Source organism: Saimiri boliviensis, chromosome 2 (assembly GCF_048565385.1).
Source record: "Saimiri boliviensis isolate mSaiBol1 chromosome 2, mSaiBol1.pri, whole genome shotgun sequence".
Taxonomy (NCBI): Eukaryota; Metazoa; Chordata; class Mammalia; order Primates; family Cebidae; genus Saimiri; species Saimiri boliviensis.
The window spans coordinates 207,217,110-207,232,434 of record NC_133450.1 but is presented as its reverse complement, the minus strand read 5'-3'; the positions used below and the strand labels follow the sequence as shown (position 1 = coordinate 207,232,434).

At 45.7% G+C, this 15,325-nt stretch overlaps 1 protein-coding gene across 5 annotated transcripts in view; it reads left to right on the top strand.

Annotated features, from left to right (window-relative positions):
* Positions 1 to 15,325, top strand: part of WHRN (whirlin) — a 105,142-nt gene that overhangs the window by 64,390 nt on the left and 25,427 nt on the right. The gene's annotated exons all lie outside the window — the stretch shown is intronic.

The following is a 15,325-nucleotide window of genomic DNA, read 5'->3' as shown; positions in this document are numbered from 1 at the left end:
GAGGGTAACCCTGATTAGTTGGGTAAGTCATGTCTGCCAAGTTTCTGTACTGTTTTTCCTTTTATAATGAATAACTTCTTTGCAGGTGGTCTTTTATTCTGTTCTGTGTCAGACTTTTATTTACTAGTTTTGCCTGATTCCATTGTTTTACAAAATTTTTAAAAACTCACTTGGTATTTTACTGTAGAGAGGAGCTTTGTCCTCTTATTTATTTATTTGATATAAATGGATTCATGCATTATTACTTTATTTGTTAGTATTGGCATTATTTACTTTGATGCTCAGAGTGTCCCAGATTTGAGTATGGCAGAACCTTCAGTCTGGCTTCTGTGTCTATTTAACATGCATTTGTCATTCTTAGAGAACTTCCTTACTTTCTGGCTCAAGAAGATGGTTCAGGCTCATCCGGTACTTTTCCTGCCCAGCCTTGGAACCAGCCATTCTCCGCTAGACCATGATTTCTCTCAGTGGGGAATGGATTTAGATGCCAAGATCTGGGGGCTAGATGGGCTTGTTGCTACTGAAGTGTCATTACTTACAGGCCTTTTAGTGGACAAAGCTAGGAAATGTACGTGCCTTTATTTGTATGCAGTCACCCCTTAAACAATGCAGGGCTTAGAGGTACCAACCCTCCCACACAGTTGAAATTCACATATAATTTTTGATTCTCCAAAAACTTAACTACCAATAGCGTACTATTAACCTGAAGCCTTAGCAATAAATAGTCAGTTAACACATATTTTGTATGTTATATATTTATATACCATATTCTTACAATAAAATAAGCTAGTAAAAGAAAATGTTACTCAGACAATCATAAGGAAGAGAAAATACATTTGTTGTACCTTACTGAATTTATTGATTTCGTAAGTTTATGTCATCTGTTTACAAGATGAATTGTCTGTCTGAAATGGTGGCCAGGTACAGATGCAGACCTCATCTATGGCACATATTAAGAACTTCAACTTTTTCTTATAATGTTATGACTTTCTTTGCTTCTTGGGAGCACTTCCAGCATCACTAGTGGCACTTCATAGGGGTCCTGTGGTGTTATTCACGCTTTATGGTATTGCATGAAATATGCTGAAAAATAGATGAGAGTCACAAGAGACCACTTTTTACTGTGGTAAGCCATTTACCGTAGAAACAAACTGCTCACGCAGAGCTGATAAGCAGCACACAGTGTTTTAAGCCGATTCTTTTAAAATTTGAGCACACTGAACTAGCAACAGAAGGTAGCTGTGAAATTATTACAGTAGTACCATGTGAACTACTGTAAATTTTATGCAGCTTATGATTTAATATCACATCTTTATGTTTGCTTATATTTTTCTTGACTGGAAATGGTGCCATGTCTTATCTGCAAGTGTTTGTATGTGTAAGTTTTGATAAGTTTTAACTTTTTTGGTTGGCCAGGGTGGTTTACGCCCGTAATCCCAGTGCTCTGGGAGGCTGAAGTGGGCAAATCTTCTGAGGTCGGGAGTTTGAGACCAGCCTGGCAAATACGGTGAAACCCCATCTCTAAAAAATACAAAGAAATTAGCTGGGCGTTATGGCACACACGTGTAGTCCCATCTACTTGAGAGTCTAAGGCAGAAGAATCACTTAAACCCAGGAGGCAGAGGTTTCAGTGAGCCAGGATTGAACCACTGCACTCCAGCTGGGCAACATTGTGAGACTCCATCTCAAAAACATTTTTTTCTTTTTAACTTTTAAAAATAATAGATTTGTGGCTGGGTGCGGTGGCTCACACCTGGAATCCCAGCAGTTTGGGAGGCCAAGGCAGGCGGATCACTTGAGGTCAGGAGTTTAAGAGTAGCCTGGCCAACATGGTAAAACCCTGTCTCTACTAAAAACACAAAAATTAGTCAGGCATGGTGGCCCATGCCTGTAGTCCCCACTAGTTGGGAGGCTGAGGCAGGACAATCACTTGAACCCGGGAGGTGGAGGTTGCGGTGAACCGAGATCGTGCCACTGCACGGGAGCCTGGGTGACAGAGAGACTCCGTCTCAAAAAAAATCTAAAACGAAAAATAAAAAGTAAATAAATATAATAGATTTGTGTGTATTTTATGATAGTAAATGATAAAGTAGATTACATATATTTTATGCATTCATGACATTCCCTTTTTCTTAATTTTCTCAATATTTCTAGGCTCTGTGGCTCATCTGTGCGTTTTTTCAAATTGTCACAAATCTCCAAAAATGCCAATATATTTAATTTGAAGCATCTGCATATAAATATACCTACACAGTTTAACCCATATTGTTCAAGGGTCAACTATACATATAATGCACACACACTCATATTCATACATGAGTCTACACACATACATACAGATATACATGAAATATAGATATTTCAGTATTTGTCTAAAATCATGAGTTTGTTCATACTGCTACCTCCTCCTCTTCTAGGCCAACAATACAGAGTTCTTCCTAGCTTCTCCCATTTCTTCAACAGTGAGAACTCAAGATCCTACCTTAAATGTTTACCCATTTGCTCAATTTTATAAGACACATAAGTAGTTTCAGAATTGCCATGTGCCTACTCCTGTGAAGTAGAGCTTCTGATTTGCTTGCAGTGCGTTTTTTCCTTAAACTGAGGGTTTACAAAGTACTCTGTTCCGTGAGTTAGTTATTTCGTTTTCTACTTCAGCTGAATTATGTTACTCATATGAACCAGGTTCCTTTGTTTTTGCTGGTATTGAATAGGGTTCCCCCACCCCCATCTTTAATGATTTAATTTTACTTTCTGAGTCCTAAAACATCAAAACTATACAAAAAGGTACACTCAGAGTATCATGTCCCTTCTACCCGTTCTCACCTGCTCCTTAAAGGCAACCAAATAAATGTCTGGTTTCTTCTTCTTGTTCCTTTTTGTAAGAATTAGCAGATTTATGTATACTTTCTTTCTTCTATAAAAGATAGCACCCTGTAGACATCCTTTTGCACTCCATTTTCTTAACTTCACAATATCCTGGAAATCCGGTTCTGTCCGTGCACTGAGGCCTCTGTCATTCTTTCGATGGGCCGTGTGTACCCTGCTGTGCGACTGTACCATACTTTATCCAACCATTCTCCTCTGTATGGACTTTTAGGTTATTTTCAGTGTTTTACAGTCACAAACAGTGCTTCAGTGAGTAACTGTGCGCCTATGTAGTTTATTACTTTGGGAAGTATATCTTCAGGGTAAGTTTTTAAAAGTGGGATTCCCTAAGTGTTGGACTATTCTGAATTCCCACCAGCTACATAAAAGTGTTCCTATTTCCCTATAGCTGACGGTTACTGTCAAGTTTTTAATTTTTTTCCTCAGTGTGATAGGTGAGAAATGGTATCTTGATGTAGCTTTATTTTGCAATTTTTTTTTTCCCCGTTTTGAGACAGGATCTCGCTCTGTCACCCAGGCTGGAGTGCAGTGGCACAACCTCGGCTCACTGCAGCCTTCACTTCCCAGGCTAAAATGATCCTCCCACCTCGGCCTCTTTAAGTAACTGGGACTGCAGGCATACACCATGACACCTGGCCAATTTTGTATTTTTTGTAGAGATGGGGTTTCACCATATTTCCCAGGCTGGGCAATTTTCTTATTATGGGTGAAGTTGAACATCTTTTCATACATTTAATGGTTATTTATAGTGTCTTTTTTTGTAAATTGTTCCTGTCTTTTATTATCCTTTTGGTCTCAGGATTTTGGATCTTTTCTCCCCTAAAACCAAGAATTGCTTAAATATTAGAGCTAACTGGCCCTTTATATGTGGTGTATATTGCAAGTGTTCTCTCCATGTATATTAGCTTAGGCTGACTGAAATACCAAAGACAACATGGCTTAAACAATAGGAATTTCTTTCGTCACATTTCTGTAGGCTGGGAAGGCCAGGGTCAGCGTGTTGGCCAGTTCAGTTCCTGGTAAGGGCTGTCTTCATGGCTTACCTTCTTACCACGTCCTCACATGGACAAGAGAGAACCCTGGCATTTCTTCATCTTCTTTTAAGGGCACCAACCCTATTGGATTAGGGCCCCACCATTGGATTAGAAGGTAACTGTATTTACCTCCTCGCAGGCCCTATCTTCAAATACAGCAGATTCAGGGTTAGGGTAGGAATTCAGCCCATAGCATGCTGGTTGTCATTTTCTTTTGACTTCGCTTATAGAGTCTTTTTGACTGCAAAACTTTTATACATTTTAGATCTAATTTAATTATTAATCCTTTCTTTTGTTGAATTTGAGTCTGGTTAGATGTTTTCTTATCTCCAGGGTATAGATGAACTTACCTTTTTTTTCTCTTAATGCTTATAAATACGTTTTTCCTTTAGACCTCTGATCTGTTTGGCATTTAGTTTTATGGAGGGCGTGGTATATTTTATCATTTTCTAAATAGTTACTCATTTATCCTAGTACTACGTATTAAAACATCTATCTTTGTCACAGTGATTTGTAGTGCCACCTTTATCATATAGTAAAATTTCGTGTGTCCTTGTTTCTAGTCTGTTCCACTGTCTGTCTGTCTGTCTACTCATGAGTCAGTGCTGCCCTGGTGTAACTGTGGAGGATTTAGAGCAGGCTTTAGTATCTGGCACTTCCTCCAGTGGCTCTTCGGTATCGGAATTTTTCATAGCCATTCTTGCATTTTATACTTTTAGATTTTAAAACAATTGTTTTTATTCTTAAATAACAAAAAGCTTTTTATCTTTATTAAATTTGAATAATAAAATTATTTTATATTTTTTAATTAACTTGTTTTTTTGTTTATTTACTTATTTATTTAGAGACAGAGTCTGACTCTGTCTCCTAGGCTGGAGTGCAGTAGCACAATCTCGGCTCACTACCACCTCTGCCTCCCGGGTTCTAAGTGATTCTCCTGCCTCAGCCTCCCAAGTAGCTGGGATTACAGGCACCCACCACCATGCCTGGCTAATTTTTGTGTATTTGGTAGAGGCTGGGCTTCACCATGTTGGCCGGGCTGGTCTTGAACTCCTGATCTCAGATGATCTTCCCACCTCAGCCTCCCAAAGTGCTGAGATTATAGGCCTGAGCCACCATGCCTGGCCAACGGATTTATTTTTTAGAGCAATTTTAGGTTTACAGAAAAATTAGGAACTACAGAGTTCCCATTATACGTCCTCTGCCCCAACCCTTCCCAAACACATTTTCCCCTATTATTAACATCTCGTAATTAGTGTGCAAGAGGTACATTTGCTACAATTGATGAGCCAATGTGGATAATATTTTTATTACGTCCATACTTTATATAAGGGTTCACAGTTCAATGGATTTTGATCTATACATGTCATGTGTCAAACATGATAGTGTCATACAGAAGAGTGTGGCACCTCTAAAAGTCCCCTGCGATCTGCTTCTCATCCTTCCCTGAGCCTCAGGCAACTACCGATCTTTACCATGTCTCTGTCAGTTTGCCTGTTCCAGAATATCACACAGTTGGAATCATGCAGTGTGTGGCCTTTTCAGACTGGCTTCTTCCCCTTAGCGGTATGCGTCTAAGATTCTTCTATGTGCATTTTTAATTTTTTCCCATGAATTTTTACCGACTTATCTAACAAAAGCTTGTTGATGTTTTTGTTGGGATAATGTTAAATATGTCAGTGAGCTGAGACAGAGCTGATGTCTGGATGATGCTGAACCCTTTCCAGGAAAAGGGGATTTTTTATTTGTTGAGTCATTTTGAGTGTTTTAGGAGTGTGTGAAGTTTGCTTCATATAGGTATTGCACATTTCTTGTTAAGTTTATTCCTTGGTAGTTTTTTTTTTCTCTTCTCTTGCTATTATAATTGAGGTTTCCCCTTCCTTCCATCCTGTCTTCCAACTGGTCACTGTTTGTGTCTATGAAAGCTGTGGACTTGAGCTTGAGAACTTGATTCTTGCAGGTCTGCAGAGCAGCATGCAGCAGGTGGAAGACTGGGTTCTGGGCCAGCTTTGCCGCAACTGCCCAGGAAGCCTTGAACCTGACACTTCTCCTCTGCCTCTCACCCTGCTTTTCTTTCTTCCAGAATAAGGGGCTGGATTGAATGTATACCATTTCCCAGCATGTGATTCCAGCAGAAACAAAGCAGAATCAGTGGGTGATCTGTGTTTTCACTTCTTTGTCTTCCCTTTGATTGTAAAAACCGAATGCTCCTTTCCTGCTGCAGTCCGTAGAGCTGGGCTGCCATGTACCCAGCCTCCCTACACGCCCTGACCTTGTCAAACTCAACCTTTACATAAATGGAAAATGTCTCCGGCCTGTCTGCAGGAACAGAACGGGCAAGGACTAGCTTGTTTGTATGCCTGCTCATCCATTTATTTAATTGTTTATTCATTTGTTCATGGATTCTGTCAGGCATTTGTCGGATGTTTCCAATGTACCATTCAAGGTGGGTGCAGCACACTGACTTTGAACTCTATGCCTGTAGTCTAGTACCATGTCGAACATGGGGAGTGCTGCAGGGTGCCCTGGGCGAGGGGGCTTAGTGATATCTGCCTTGGAGCTGGAGAAGGCTTCTTGGAGGAGGTATCCTTTGAGCCAAGACCTGAACATTCAGTAGGCGTTATCCAGGCTAGGAATGAAGAGAAATACATTTTGGACAGAGGAACAGTGTGTGCCAAGGTGCAGCATGGGGAAAGAGCTCCATCTGTTGAGCGAACTGAGAGATGGCAGGTATGGTTGGATTGGAAGAAAACCGGTGGGGGAGGGAAGTGTGAGATGGTTTGAGAAGCTAAGGCCCCTCTCAGGCTAGGTAGAGGAGCTTGGAAGCTACTGGGGGATTTTAAAGGAGCGTGTGACAAGATCAGGTTTGCAGTTTAAATGAATCTGTCTTCTACATAAGGAAAGTATTGGGCAGGGTGGTAAGAGTCGCAGCAGGGAGGCCACGTAAGAGGCCGTGATAATGGTCCAGGTGAGAGACAAGATGGCTGGGATCCGAGTGGAGTGAGTGAAGATGGAGGGTTCTTTTGGAAGCGAAGGTAAAATCCACTGGGCTTGATGATGGAGCCAGTGAGTTTGGAATTTTAGGACTGAACAATGAGATGAGGAGCCCTGGAGAAGGACCAGGCTTGGAGGAAAGAATAGGAGGTCAGGGGTTTGATCTGGGGCTGTGTGTAGGCTTGTTCGGGATGGCGGCCATTAGTCACATGTGGTTATTGAAGTGGAACTTGTTTGACTGGGGGAGTGAATTTTTAATTTTATTATAATTTAAATTTAAATAATAGTTGCTAATCTCTTGGATAACCTAGTTATAGAACGTTTCCATTATTGCAAGTCTGGGTCTCAGAATAGCCATTGGTTTGGCTTCAGATCCTGCTCTGCTGCTTGCTTGCTGGGTGTCCTTGGGCAAGTAACTTCATCTCTCTGAGCCTCACTGCTGTCATCTAAGAAACTCGGAAACTTCCCTGCCTCAGGTGGTGCCTGTTAAGCTCAGCGCTGAACTCTACAAGGTAGCTGGCCGACGTGAATCTCTTGGGGGTTGGTAGTTGTTATTGTTTCTGTGCTTGACCCCTGTGATTTCTCTGAGTTTACTTTGGAAGCCAGGTTTTCCTGTAGGAAGAACTCAGGTCTGGCCTCTCAGGCCTAGCTCTGACCTTGACTCAGAGTACGACCTTGGGCAAGTTCTTTCCCCATTCTGGCCTGTTTTGGTTGATGGCTGGGTTAGAGCAGGCCTTCATGGAGGGCTGCCTGTGTTGTGAATAGAGTAAGCAGGTACTGACGACAGACCTGCCAATGTCGGAAGAGGGAACCGGAAGGAAGCACGGGCCGCACTGGGAGTCAGTGTGCGTTAGCCTTGCCGGGCCCACCCACAGCGTTTCTGGTTAGGCTCTCTGCCTCGTGAGAGCTCTGAACCAGAGAGGGTTGGGTGGAGAGCTCCCCCAGACCCAGCCCATACCCTGAGCTTACTCCAAGAACCTTCTAAGCAATTACCTAGATCTTTTTATTTTCTTTTTCAAAATATGGACAAGGTTTACTGACTTCTGAACTGTTGGGAAAAGCTAATGTTGTCTCATTAAAACTTCATTGCTCACTTGTAATGAAAGAAAAAAAAAAACAGCCCATTAAAGTTTTATACCTGACATGGAAAACTATTAAAGATTCATAATTGCAATAAAACTCCTTAATAGAATTTGAATTCTTCTCGTGATAATGGTGCAGTCAACAGAGTCCTCCCTTGAAGCCACAAGATCCATTTGAACACAGGCTTGGGATGTGCCGAAGGCAGCTCTGAAATGGGCTTCTTTTGGGCCCTTCCCAGGGTGGCTGGTGCAGGTGCACGTGGCCAGAAAGGATGGATTCCCGTCTCCCAGCTCAGCCCGGGATCGGGTTGTTGGCAGGCTTCTCTCCTAACATCTTCTGGCGAGGGAGCTTGAAGCTACTGCCATACCGCCACGGGATCTTCCTGCTAGTTCCCTTCATCGGGCATGAATACAGCACCTACTGAGTGCATGGCATAAAGCCCAGGGCTGGGAGGGGTAAGAAGCGGAGGAAGCACAGGCTGGCTTTTCTTAAAGGAGAGGGTGGTATCGGTTCGTGCGGGGACTTTGCTGGCTGGTAGAATGAAGGCCAAATCCCAGCTGTTACGACTCCACTTCCTGTCCTCAGCTTCCTCATCTGTGAAACGGGGATAACAGTATGAACTTCATGGGTGTGATCATGGAAGCCAGAGGCAGTGGAAGCCAGAGGCAGGGCCCTGGGGGAGGTAGGTGGAAAGGTAGGGGGTGGCACTGAGAGATGTCCTGGAGGTAGAATTGCTAGATTTGGTTGGTGAGTGATCAAGGGGTGACTTCAGGAATAACCATGGCTGTCCAAAAATGCATTTATTGAGCACTTACTGTATGTTAGCTACTCGTTTATGTGTTCTATGCATGTTCATTCAGTAAATATTTGTTGAGCACCTACCAGGTGCCAGGCCCTGTTTTAGGTGCTGGGGATACACTGGGGAATGTATTAACTCATGTATGAGCCAGGTACTGATATTATCTCCATTTTCCAGAGGAGATAACTGAGACACAGAGAAGTAAAGTCAGTTACCCAAGGTCACACAGCGAGTAAGTGGCAGAGTATGGACTTAGAGACTCCTGGACCTGCGCTCAGAAACAGACAAGATGGCCGCTGGTGTACTTTGCACAACAAGCTAGCTGTTGGTGGTCTTGTTCCCATTTTGGGAAGGAAGGTTCAGAACAATAAAATGATTTTCCTCAGGTCTTTTAGAGAGTAAGAGGGGGCTGTTAACCAAGTGAGGTCCACTGAGTGTTTCTGCTGTTCCAAGGGCTTCCTTTCCTCCTGGGGCTCCTGCGCCTGCCCAGACCTAAGGGAGGTGAGTTTCCTGCTTCCTGGTAGTTGGCCAATTTCAGGGAAATCAGTATCCTGTCCTTATTGAAGCCCTGCTGTGTTCTTCTCAGAGCGTCTGAACATGAGCCAGTCACTCAGTGGGCCGTGGATGATGGAGGAGTCTTTCCTCTGCCTTAAAATGAAGGGCATTCTGTGGCCCACCCTCCAATCCTTGCCATCAGTGGTGACAAATGGAATGCCCATGGTGACAAATAACATAAAGCTGCCTTTATTCGTTTATCCTTCCGTGTCCTCCCCATCAGTGCCGCACAAGCAAGCTGAGCAATATTAGACACTCGATCACACTTGGCACCTGTCCCTCCTGTCTCCAGCGAGTCCTGTCCCAGGGAGCCCAGGTGGAGGGCTGTGAGTGTCTCCACAGTTAGCCGCGGGGTCTGGGCTTTGCCATTGCCTCACTTTGTGGCCCGAGACACATCCCTGTCCTTTCTGGACCTCAGTCTCTGCATCTGTAAGAGACTCCTTGGAAGGGCCCAATGGACACAGCATCATTGCCTCTGTTTTCTGCTTTCTTTTCCTGTACCATCTAACTCTGAGTTGGCTTCGGTGGATAGGAAAAAGCCACATTGCAATGAACAAACAAATAGAGCTCTTAGTTTTCTTATACATTTTTTTTTTTTTTTTTTTTTTTTTTGAGACAGAGTCTTGCTCTTGTCACTAGGCTTAGAGTATAGTGGTGCGATCTGGCTCACTGCAACCTCTGCCTCCCAGGTTCAAGCAGTTCTTCTGCCTCAGCTTCCCAAGTAGCAGAGACTACAGGCATACGCCACCACACCGAGCTAATTTTTGTATTTTTAGTAGAGATGGGGTTTCGCCATTTTGGCCAGGATGGTCTCAATCTCTTGACCTCGTGATCTGCCCACCTCAGCCTCCCAAAGTGCTGGGATTACAGGTGTGAGCCACCGTACCCAGCCGAGCTCTTAGTTTTCTTTGGGAAAGAGTAAAAGTAAGACCTTTAAACATGTTGCCTCCAAATTCACGTCATACAAACAGAAGGGAAAGGGGAAGCAAGCAGAAGCGAGACTAAGAGAGCAGGAAGGCCAGCTGCCCCCATCCGTTCATCATTTACTCAGCATCTCGCACATGCCAGCGCTGTGCTGAGATGAAGGGGGCATAGGGTGACAGGAAGATGAGAAGGTTGGGCTCAAAGGCTGGTTCATTTGTTTACTTCCTGTACAGCCAGTGACCTTGAGCAACTCGCTCCTCATCTCTGAACCTGTGTCCTCCGTTTGGAAGAGAAGCGCATGAGAAGCTATGGAAAGCCTCACATGTCTCAGGCTCTCCGCAGGGTGGTCCCATTGGATTCTCACAGCTACCTGGAAATTGTTGGTAGTATCATGCCCATCTTACAGATAAGAAAACTGAGGCTCAGGGTGCACTTGAGAGCGGTGCATGCAAGGCCACGCAGCTGCCATGTCATGGTTGCCTGGCTTTAAAACTAGAGGCTGCAGTATAGGGATGGGACCCCACACTCCAATGGCCGCACGGGGTGACACTAGGACAGTAGCAGCAGGGAAGACGCCAGGCTTGGTTGAAAGTGATTTGTGGACTCTAAATCACAGTGGGCGTGTAGACAACTGCTCTGACGGGGCTCCTCGACCTGGGGAAGCTTTCCAGCAAGTAGAGGGAAGGGAAGAGAGCTGGACATGGAAAAATGGGAGTCACTCAAAACCAACTCAGATGCTGTGGAGGCCCCGTGGAGACCCTGAAGCCAGTCCTGCGTAGCACTTTGGTTTGAACACAGGTCCTGGAGGAAGAAGAGACAGGAGAGGATTGAAAAGAGATTGGGAAGATGGGCTCACGTGCCCCCAGTAAGTCAGGGTTTCCCAAGTGTGACTCCCATTTCACAGCCGTTCCCCAGCCAGACTGCACAGGAATCCATGCCGCCTTTTCAAATCGGGTAGGGATATATTTACTTAACAGGCATGAGGACAGTGTGACTAGCACAGCCAACCTGGGATTTCATGGATATTAACGCCTAGGATGAGGCTGAAGTAAGTGGGATGCTGGGTAATTCCTGGGACTCAGGTTGTGTCAGTGCCAGGCACCAGGGTCAGGGTGAGGGAAGTGACCTAAGTTTGGAAGCTACAACGCTAAATCAGCCCCCATAAGAGCCACTAGCTTTAGAGGTGACTGATGCCTCCACCCCAGGGTGGCTGGATTTTCGGTAATAAAAATACAGGATGCCCATTTAAATTCGAGTGCAGATAAACAATGAATACATTTTTTAGTATATGTGTGCCCTATGCAATATTTGGGACATACATATATTTTTAAAGCATGTGTTTATCTGAAATTCAACTTTAACTGGGCATCCTATATTTTATCTGGCCGTCTTCTCCCAGCCTCATAGAAGGCTGGGTCAACGCCCGTGGAATTGAGCTGTTCCCTCCCATCGCTGCCCCGCTGGCCTGGACCCGTGGGGAGAGGCCTGCGCGCAGAAGGATGCCCTTACATAGCTGGTCTCTTGGATGCCAGTTCCTTTAATTAAACTGCAGGGATGAAATAAAGTGCATTAAAGGGAAGACTAAAATTGATTCCCTTAGCGTGACAACAGCTGAAGCTATTGACGGGGATACTTAAGGAAACAGAGCACTTCAGCGATGAAGTGTGCAGCCAGCTCCAGCTCAGAGCAGCGGGTGGAAGCGGAGAAGATTCCTGCCCGGCAGAGATGAGAGGTGGAGCTGCCACACGGGGAGGTGGGTTAGCGGGTTGGGTGCCAGTGAGCCCAGCAGGAATGAGTTTCTCCTCCACTCTCAGTAAGGCCTGAGTACCTGGGAGAGCTGCACAGCTCTGCCTCTTAGCATCAGAGAAAGCCAGCCGGGAGAGAGAGGGAGCAGCAGAGGCGAGATAGGGACGCCCGGTACCCACACCTGCATGCATACGCACTGATGGAGGGCTTGCTGGTACCAAGCCCTGAGCCAGGTGTTGGGTCTCATCTCAAGCTCTTTACAGGGAGACCAGCCGGGGCTACCTAAGTTCCCAGGGGCCTGGCCTTCTCAACCAGGGAGCTCAGAGACATAGAAAGGGAGAAAGAGAATTGCAGATATTGCTAGGGGCAGGGTGAAAGCGTGTGGCATTGAGATGCCGTTGAGTATAGATATTTGGAGAAGGGCAATCCTAGGCTAGGACTCCCTTTTTACCTCCAATGAAAGTGAGGCACAAAAGCTATTGCAGGTTTTGTGGGGTCACGTGGCACGGAAGTGGCAGAGGGAATGATTGGACCCTGTGTCTGATCGTCTTGGAAACCCTTAGCCTTAGTGCTTTGCTTCCTCCTGGGTTATGAGGGGTCACAGGAGGTGGTTAAGCAGAGAGAGATGTCAGCAAAGCAAAAAGTTGATGAAATTAATCTGGCACTAGCCAGGCACGGTGGCTTATGCCTGTAATCCCAACACTTTGGGAGGCCAAGGAGGGTGGATCGCCTCAGCTTAGTAGTTTGAGACCAACCTGGGCAACTTGGCAAAACCTACTATGCCTACTAAAATACAAAAAGTTAGCTGGGCATAGTGGTGCACGCCTGTAGTTCCAGCTACTCAGGAAGCTGAGGCACGAGAATTCTTGAACCCAAGAGGCGGAGGTTGCAGTGAGCAAAGATCGCACCACTGCACTCTAGCCTGGGCAACAGAAGGAGACTCAGTCTCCAAGAAAAAAAAAAGAAATTAATCTGGTACTATGTCTGTGGCCAGTTTAGATGTAAATGTATGGTGAGGAGGTTGCTGGCTTGGGAACGTGGGAGGGGGCAGGTAGGGACTCAGGTCAAGGGGCCAGTGGATGTGGAGGATGGGATTTGCTGAAGGATCTACTCAGAGGGGTGAAGGCAGAGTTTATGATGGAGTGAGATTTTCGGATCTGGCTGCTGCAGGCGGGATCAGGGAAAATAAGGCAGGACAGTAGCTTTGGACACGCTGGATTTGAAGTAATATCACGTGGTCCCCAAACAGAGCTCCTGCAGTAGCCTACTAGTAGAAAGCAGAGGGGCCTTGGGGCTGGCCTGACCTGGGTGTGCAAACCAGCACTCCTTTACACTAGCTCTGTGACCACACAGTATGCGCTTCACCTCTCTGAGCCTGTTTCCTCTCTAGTGAAATGGAGAGCAATGATACCTCCTGTGTAGGATGTTGGTGATACTAAGGAGAAAACATATAAAGGGACAAAGAAGGCTGGTGTGATGTGCATCCCTGAGCTGCAGCAGAGATGGTTCTGGAGTTGGGATGGATGGGAATGTGTGTCTTTTTATTTATCTGACGATTTTGTTGTCGTTTGAGATGGAATCTTGCTCTGTCACCCAGCCAGGCTGGAGTGCAGTGATGCGATCTCAGCTTATTGCCATCTCTGCCTCCCAGGTTCAAGCGATTCTCCTGCCTCCGCCTCCCGAGTAGCTGGGACTATAGCATGCCACCACGCCCAGCTAATTTCTGTACTTTTAGTAGAGATGGAGTTTTGCCATGTTCGACAGGCTGGTCTCGAACTCCTGACTTTAAGTGATCCGCCCGCCTCAGCCTTCCAAAGTGCTGGGATTATAGGCATGAGCTACTGTGCCCAGCCTCATCTAATGATTTTTAAATTGAATTTCTCCTGCGTGCTGGGCCCTGAGGATACAGTGTGGAGAGGCTGACGGGGAAACCCAGTTATCAAACAAAACTGAGATCACCCTCAACCATGAGCTAAGTGGAGCAGGAGCAGGTTGTCCTGCTCAGTGCAGCATCCCAGCGCACAGTAGGCATGCAGTAAATGGTGGTGAATGCTTGAAATGCAGCCCAGACCCCGCTCTGCTGGGGTCATGGAGGCAGAGGCAGCAAGCCCCTCCCCTGAGCACGTCGAAGCCAGTGCAGAGGGGAGTTAGGTAGTGTCTGCCTTTGTAACCACTTTCTCGACTGGAATCTCCCAACTGGGGTGAGGCATTCGAGAAGAGGCAGGAAGCCCGGAAGCAGGGTTTTGGTTCTCAGCCTTGCCATCACATTTTTTCTCCCAGGCTCCCATGTGTCTCATCTTTTCCAAGTCTTGCTTTGAAAAATGCTGGGTAAACTATGGGAGTTGATCATGTGCCGTCAGCAGGCTGGGAAACGGGGGAGAAGAAAAACCAGCCAAGAATAAGCAGCGTTGTGAAGCTGCCCTTCGAGGCCTCAGTGGCATGTGGCCCTGAGCAGCCCTTTCCCGTCCTTGGGCCTCAGTTGCCCCATTTGTGAAAGGAACCCCGAGTTTAAAGATACACCCCATCATACCCTGCAGCATCTTCCCTTTCAGCTGCTTCTATTTTTGTCACGTATTTGTTTTTATTAGAAGGCTAGTTTTATTTTTTCCTCATTTTTAAATTCCTTCATTAAAAGTATTTTTTAAGAGATAGGAGGCCGGGCGCGGTGGCTCAAGCCTGTAATCCCAGCACTTTGGGAGGCCGAGGAGGGTGGATCACGAGGTCGAGAGATGGAGACCAACCTGGTCAACATGGTGAAACCCCGTCTCTACTAAAAATACAAAAAATTAGCTGGGCATGGTGGTGCGTGCCTATAATCCCAGCTACTCAGGAGGCTGAGGCAGGAGAATTGCCTGAACCCAGGAGGCGGAGGTTGCGGTGAGCCGAGATCGCGCCATCGCACTCCAGCCTGGGTAACAAGAGCGAAACTCCGTCTCAAAAAAAAAAAAAAAAAAAAAAAAGACAGGATCTTGCTCAGTTGCCCCAGCTGGAGTATGGTGGTGCAATCACAGCTCACTGCTTGAACTCCTGGGTTCAAGCAGTCCTCCTGCCTCAGATTCCTGAGTAGCTAAGGACTACAGGCACACAGCACCATGCCCAACTCATTTTACTATTATTTTTTTCTTTTTTCTTGAGACAAAGCCTCGCTCTGTCTCCAGGCTGAAGAGCAGTGGCGTGATCTTGGCCCACTGCAACCTCTGCCTCCAGGGTTCAAGCAATTCTCCTGCCTCAGCCTCCTGAGTAGCTGGGACTAAAGGCATGTGCCACCAAGCCCAGCTAATTTTTATATTTTTAATAGAGA